At 42.9% G+C, this 7,150-nt stretch overlaps 1 long non-coding RNA gene across 1 annotated transcript; it reads left to right on the plus strand.

The window, feature by feature from the left end:
- The first annotated feature begins 3,295 nt into the window (after positions 1-3,295).
- LOC127015402 (uncharacterized) lies at positions 3,296-4,797 on the plus strand. Its single transcript, XR_007766350.1, has 2 exons — positions 3,296-3,357; positions 4,533-4,797. It is a non-coding gene; the product is annotated as an uncharacterized LOC127015402 (long non-coding RNA).
- The last annotated feature ends 2,353 nt before the right edge of the window (positions 4,798-7,150 follow it).

Raw genomic sequence — 7,150 nt, forward strand, 5'->3', positions numbered from 1 at the left:
TGCACGAGAAGTGAGGTACCTCCCTGCTGCCAACCCCAGAACTCTTCTCAGAAACTCCCTGCCTGGCGCCTGCACAACTGTATTGCTTCGGCAGGGCAATATCTCCTCACCGTATGCAGACCTTGCAAAGTCTTGTGAGTGGCAATCAGCTAACCAGCTCAGGCTACGTCTCCCTCTGGACCCCCAGGAGCCTCCGGCACCAGGCTATGCCTGTACGGGGCGTAGGGAGAGCCCCCACGCTGAGAGGTGCTGCCTTTGTGCACGCAAGCCCAACCTGGCTCTGCCTGAGCTCAAAACTGGCTCCATGGGGCCGGTTCCAACATTAAGAGCCAGACGTGAGTGCAGTGCCTGGGATAATACGTCCCCGTCTCTGACATCAACTCAGGCACACCACGGCACTGACACAACGCTGCACCGTTGGGCAGGAGGTGGCAGGGGTCCAGCTGGCTGGAAGTGTCAGCAGAAGGATTCATGTCTGTCTACACCTAACTCCTTAGACCGGTTTTAAATTTGGCCATGCCACATACCAACACCTGAGCATCCTGACATCTGTCCAGGACTCAAAATCCTTTATTCATTAAGGTGCAAAGATACTTCCATTCTGTTACAATTCATAGGCTTGGACTGGCTCTTAGTGGGGTGAATAAAGCCAAGGTGGGTATTTTTCCTTTCAGAAAAATAAGGTAGCTGTGCCCACTTGCCCTTTCCTTCATTAACCGAGAAGCTCCCATCCAGCATATGAAACACCTAGATAAATTTACCCTTCTTCTTTCCTAGACCACCTGATATTGGTAACACAGGGCTGGAAGTCCCCACCCAGCCCTTCAAATCTGGTCCTTCACAGTCAGCAGCGACGGCGCAGTCGACAACAGATTTTCAGGAGACAGCTGAACGTGTATGTCACCAGCCACCACAAATCACGCATCGCAACACTCTTCCCAAAGCCCTCAAAGCTTAGCACCAAGAGTTTATCTGACAGCAGTGCTTTCACACTGAGCCATTGGAATTTGGGATAGAAAAAGGCCCTTCCACTTTACATGGAATTAATTATGCAACCAGAGGATGGAGTGCAGCTCTATAAAGCAGGTGTCACACCTGGAGGGCAGATCTAGGTTTCGATCCCTTACTCCAGTGATATTTTTTTTTTTTTTTAGTATTCAAAATTCATTGGAGCAGGCCTTGGATTCACTGATTCCCTCCTCCTGGGAAAACACGCTTGCTGCTGAGCGGCTTGGCCACTCAGCTTGTTGCTCTGATTCGATGAAGGTGCACTTAATCCAGGTAAAAAGAAACAAAAATTCAATGAAGGTGCAATTAGCAACCATGTGGGGGTAGATGGGTGGGAGGCACAGCCTGAGGAGATAGGGAGAGGTGAGCTGAAATGGCAATTCCCAACTGGCCATAATTAAAAATCCACGTGTCTTATTAGGACCAGAGTGACTGGTCATGCTTGTGAGCATCATTTCAGGTATATTGGGAAGACTGGAGCCTTGGCTAAATACAAACCCATGCAATTTACAGTCCCTGCAAGTCAAATTAAACTTTCAAAACGCTGTTCAGGGTGGGTTAAAAGTCCATAGTTTTTAATAAAAAGAGATGTTTGCATTTACAGAACTGGGCTCTTGGTAACTGTATTTCTCTGCTGCTTTGGTATGTGTTTAGCCTGAAGCTATTGGAGGGCTCATACAGTTCACAGCAAAGTCCCCACCACTTGTTTCCACCCAGCTGTCCCCTTCGCTGTGCTGGTGCAAGTGCTTTAGGGCAAGTGGATGACGAACTTGAGAGGAGGAGACTCATTCACGAAAATCAGTATTGGCTTGAGGGGTTCTGTTTCAGGCTGTGGCACTAGTTGTACCCGGGGCTGCTGGAAGTGAAGGTGTACCTGAATTTGAAGGAGACCAAGTTATAGATGCTCCTGACTGCACGCCCATGTGGTGAGTGTTGGCTGGAGTGAGGACTGCAGAGAGGCTGTCCTCTCTCTGCCAGAGGTGTCGGAGGGCTTTTTGTTGAGGGGCTGGTGCCGCGCTGCCCGACTCGCATCCTTTCCCAGCCAGCAAAGCAGGAATGGGAGATGATTCAGAATAGAGTCCATGTGCAGACCACAGTTTTAGGGGAGAAGAAAACATGCCATCAAAGAAAATCACAATTAATTCTTTTTGGAGTTGCCAAATCCTGTCTATGCAAATTAGTCCAATTAAGGAAAGTTAAAGGTTGTATTTTACAGTAGTGATTTTTTTTTAACAGCTTAACTGTCTCAATTTTCAAAAGACACCCCCCCTCAAAAAAGAATCTAAGGAAATAATTCCTCCCACTAACATTAAACTAGTGTTTTTCATTCCTGATATAAAAACCAATGCCTTAGGAATTGCAGTGAATGGGACCGGACTCTGGGAACTTTTGCTAGTGCTGATTCCTGATGTACACTCTCCCACTCTCATCCAAGTCAGGAGAGTGAAGAGTGGGAGAAACTTCTTAAATATAAGCATAGAAATTTCCATACTGATTCAGAGTAGTGATCCACTTCATCCTTTCTCTCGGATAATAGCCAGTGGGAGAGGTCTCAAAAAGAGAATACAAGCAGAAAAAAAAGGCCCCCAGGGAAAGCACTGTGAATTAAATGTTGGCTTATGCCATGAAGCATGAAGACTTCTATTCTTTTTCTCTTTTTAATCCTACACTACTTCTTAATTCTGTGTAATGCAGATGTGAATTTACATAAATGCCTAAACTTTCTCAATTCCTGTCAGATCCTTCGTATCAGTAATAACTTCTGAGAATGAGTTTCACATATTTGTTATAACCTGCCAACACATATAAGAGTGTGTTTGTGTGTGCGTATTTTCTAAGTTTTTAAAGTGTTGTCATGTTTTGTAGATGATTCTGTTTAACAAGCCAAGAAAAACAGAAATAGCAGCAAACAGCTACTTAAAAACAGAATAGGAAAAAAACCATTGATACATAAATTTGGAAAACAAGGGGAAAAGATTTATAATTTTATGCTGCAATTTACAATCATAAACCTGGGAGGGAATAGCAATACTAGTACTGTTCTTTCAGCAATAAAATAGCTCTCCCTTTAGCCGTTCCTCCGGTGGATGGCCACTGACTGATTTAGCCATCTCCTCTCACTGCACTGTTTTAAAACTTGGGTATAGCGGACACAGCCAGAGCTATAGAAAATTACCTGCATTTGCTTTTCACCTCTCAAATTCTGAAGAGAAAAAGGAGGAATTTAGGTGGGCTCTTTCTCAACATTCATAAGGGACTACAACACTTACACCTCTGTGTCTGAATAGATACCCCTGGCTGGAGAGAATTCTTTTCTGCTATTCTTGAACAGTGGCTGAAGCCTGGCACGTAAGTATTTTATCAGTTTAAAAGTATTTCAAGGCCTACTTTCTCTTAGACTTTTGGGGGATTGTTACTGAAAAATCCTTTGCCAGGTTAAATATTTGTGTTTGGTTTTGTGAGGCCAGAGACCCAATTTGCTAATGTTTCATACTAATCCAACTACCATAACCAAATGGAGATTAGATTGGGACACTCTCACAGAAGTATCACAAAAATTTGCTGCTGTTCTATCTTCTTCTGTTATCATTGAGGATAGTTTTCCCATGGAAATGAAAGCTACCAAAAAACAAAACAAAACAAAAAAAACCCCAAAAACGAAAAAAAAACCAGGAAAAAAAAGGAAATAATCTTGCTTTTGCCATGCTTGAACAATTCCTACAGAAAGGCCAGCGCTACCCACGCAGCATCTATCAGAGAGCTCCGACAGGACTGGCAACAGTCATTGGTCTCTGTCTACTGGGAAGTTAATGCCAGATGAAAACTTTTCTTTATCCAAAGCTTAGATGTTGAGTTAAATCATTGCATATGTACTTTATATTACCTATTACACATGACAAGAAATATTTGCCTGATTTTAATTAGACCAATGTTTTTTGGCCATTAGGGGGAAACAAGAATTAGATCAGAGTACAAAAAAGAACAAGTAACATTTTAAGCAATATCAGTGTGGCTGTGCTGTTACCGAAGTGTCCGTCGGAATGGTAGCGTGGAGGTTCATATTTAAAGTCTTCCAGCAATTTTCACATTAAATTTGCTCACTGTAAAGAAACAACAGTGGTAAAAAACCCAAACTGCTTTTAAAATGGAGCTGGGCATGCTCAAAAAAGGGTTAGAGTATATCAGCCTTGTGATAGCCCATCTCATAGCTTGAGGAGGTCCCATATAGTAGGGGACCCATACATATGTATGTAGTCCCATACATACACGTAGCATAAGCCAGCCTGGCTTTGCTGAAATCAATAGACTTGCTAGAGTCACAGCAGGAAAGAATTTGCTACATCCTTTTTCTAATTGCCAGGCACTCAAAACATCCAGCAGCAACTCATTTTCTGGAATCAGGCGTTGACTATCAAAATTTGATTAATATATTTTTATATCATGAATTAACTACTTATTGAATATCTCCCATGAGGGAAGCATCTTTCTTTTTGTCTGTATTGCCACAGAACCTTGTCTTCCAGGGCAGAAGGACACCGTTAATCTGAGTTTCAGCCCATTTTGAAGTTGACAAGCACAGAGACTTTCATCCAACGATTGCCAAACTGACTTTCAGTTACCAGAAAAATACGTTCCCAGATCTACCTATGTACTTCAGTGACTCTTACTAGATTTGATGTAGGATGTGCTTTTGTTTTCCCCTACAGGTTACAGTCATTTTTTTTCTGTTTAGAATTGAAGTGGTGACCCGTAATTAAGTGCTAAACAATAAAGGATTATTTTTGTTAGGCTTGGGATTTAGAGAAAATTGTTTTACACTGATCTGTGGAAAACCTCAAATGAAGAAGATGATGAGCTGGCTTGGAAGCACGAAACGCAATTAGCACCATACACATTGCATAAGTGTTAGGAGCATTTGGACTGTTGACAGTTTTTGTCTCCTTCTCTCCTCTTTTCTCCCTCTTTGCCTGCTTGCTTTAAAGCTCCTTCTGCAGAACATCAAAGCGTCAGTAGCTGAATGGATGTTAATGGGTTGGGCCATCCTTTGAAAAACCCTGAAATCTTCACTCAGGATTTTTTCCCCTTCAGAAGAGTGCCCAGCTGAAAGCATATTTGACACTATTAGCAGGAATTCCATCTGCTTTCCTAGCAAATCACTTTTCTAGCAAACCCACTTTAGTATTTGTGAACTGGCCACCAAACACCATGTATGTTACACAACCTCTTTGATCCTATTGCAGAATAAGTACTCCAAAGCAGGGACTTTCCACAGGCTTAAAAGCTTTCTTCCTCATATGTATGCACCATCCTTTAACATATCTATTTTGAGTATGGTCCCAAGCTTGCATGGCAAGCTTGGGAACGTGCCTAAGCCGCCCCGTGCAGGAGGATGTAATCCTGGAGGCACTGCAGAATACGACCATTTGAACCCAGCAGCCAGGTAAAGATGTCGCTCGGTGCTTTGCCTTTGGAGCTGGAGCCAGTCGAGTATCCACTCACCTGCCCAGGGCGCAGGGCTGGCACTGCAAAGCTAAGGCTTGATTTATGATCATACCTTAGAAGTGTGGCCCTCATGAAATGCTTCACTGCCTTCACACCGATTAATTACAACCTTCCCTCCCTTCCCAAATTAGTCAGTAAGGACTCTCAGTCTGAACTGAAATTAAGCATCAATTTTAAGATCATCATCAACCTCACGCTCTTCAGCTCACTACAAACCTTAAGTCTGAGCAGCTTTCTGCCCAAGCCTGGAAAGGTAGCAATATTGAAGACATGAGGCGCTAGTGTCCCAGTCCATCTGTAACCCCCCAAAACCAGAGCCCCTCTGCCAGGAACAATCAGACCAAACCCTAGCTCTGATTTCCTGCTTTTTTCATTCTTATTAGGCTATAATGTCATTATATTATGTTTCACGTCTCTAATTTTAATCAACAAAGACCAACCTAGAAAGAGAAGCAGGACTAAGTGAAATAGGGGATCTGCTCGAGGGTCAGGACACATACGGTGAACAGCTGTATCGCGAACGCCGAGGCAGGCTGTGAATGAGCTCATGCAGCTGAGGCTGGGGGAAGACAGCTTTAAGGCTACCCAAAATGTCACTGCAAACAAACCCGCTATTTTCCCAGCTGAATCACAGCCGTGTGGTTAAAGACTGTGGTAGAAATACAACGGGATACACCGAAATGAATAACTATGGTTCGGGTCATGAAATCACTGCAGCACATCTTAATTTCCCCCCGCTGCTTTACCAGACCCTAGCTGCAGAATGCATCGGCACTGCATCTGGATGTATTGCAGCGTGCAGTGGGTAAACCCTTGAGTAATTTATCAAAAGTTTAGGTGTTCAGTTTGTTTATAGAAATGGGTAGGTGCTTGAAAGTTGGAAAATTCTTTCCAGTCTTATCTGAATCATCATAAACTTCCTTAAAAGGTAAGTTTGGGAGCATGCTTTCATGAAGGATTTCTGGTACTTTTAAGATCTTATTCTGCTTGGAAAGGCCCAACAGCTTTGGGCCTTTCTGAAACACAGCTTTTCCTGCTGTATTTCAGTAATGCTGTCTTGCTGGAACGTTAAATCACTGCAAATGGTCAAGAAGCACGCCCATGCCTGTACAGAATGTATATATAGATAGGTAAATGTACAGTTATTTGTTTTTATAATACGTTCACCTATTTAGCAAAAGCAGATTTTCAAAGTAAAAGAATAACATTTGGTATTCTGGTTTTAAAAAATATATCACTTCTTATTTTCTTCAAATTGGCTTGTTTCTTCTGACGATATTGAATGAGCACAGAAGCAGAACAGCCCAAATTTTACCCATAGCATACTAATAGCTTTTGAATGACGTTAATGAGTCCACTATGGAGTCATTATTTTGGTTTCACTGTTAAGTTTAATTTGCATATCAGATTCTGCTCCTGATTACCTCAGTGCATCTCTGAGATAGCGCAGCCCGAGTCACTCAAAACTACAGAAGTGCAGACGTAAACCTGAGCAAAGCCCACGCTATGAAAATTTGGCTGTCAGCAGAGAGCAGATAGATTTCAGAGCTGCCACGGAGCACGCTGAGTGTGCCTGGCTTGCTGTAACACACTGATTCTCTCAGGTTTCAGTTCTGCCTCCTCCAGACTCCGCTGATTT

This window comes from Gymnogyps californianus, chromosome 4, assembly GCF_018139145.2.
Source record: "Gymnogyps californianus isolate 813 chromosome 4, ASM1813914v2, whole genome shotgun sequence".
NCBI lineage: Eukaryota > Metazoa > Chordata > Aves > Accipitriformes > Cathartidae > Gymnogyps > Gymnogyps californianus.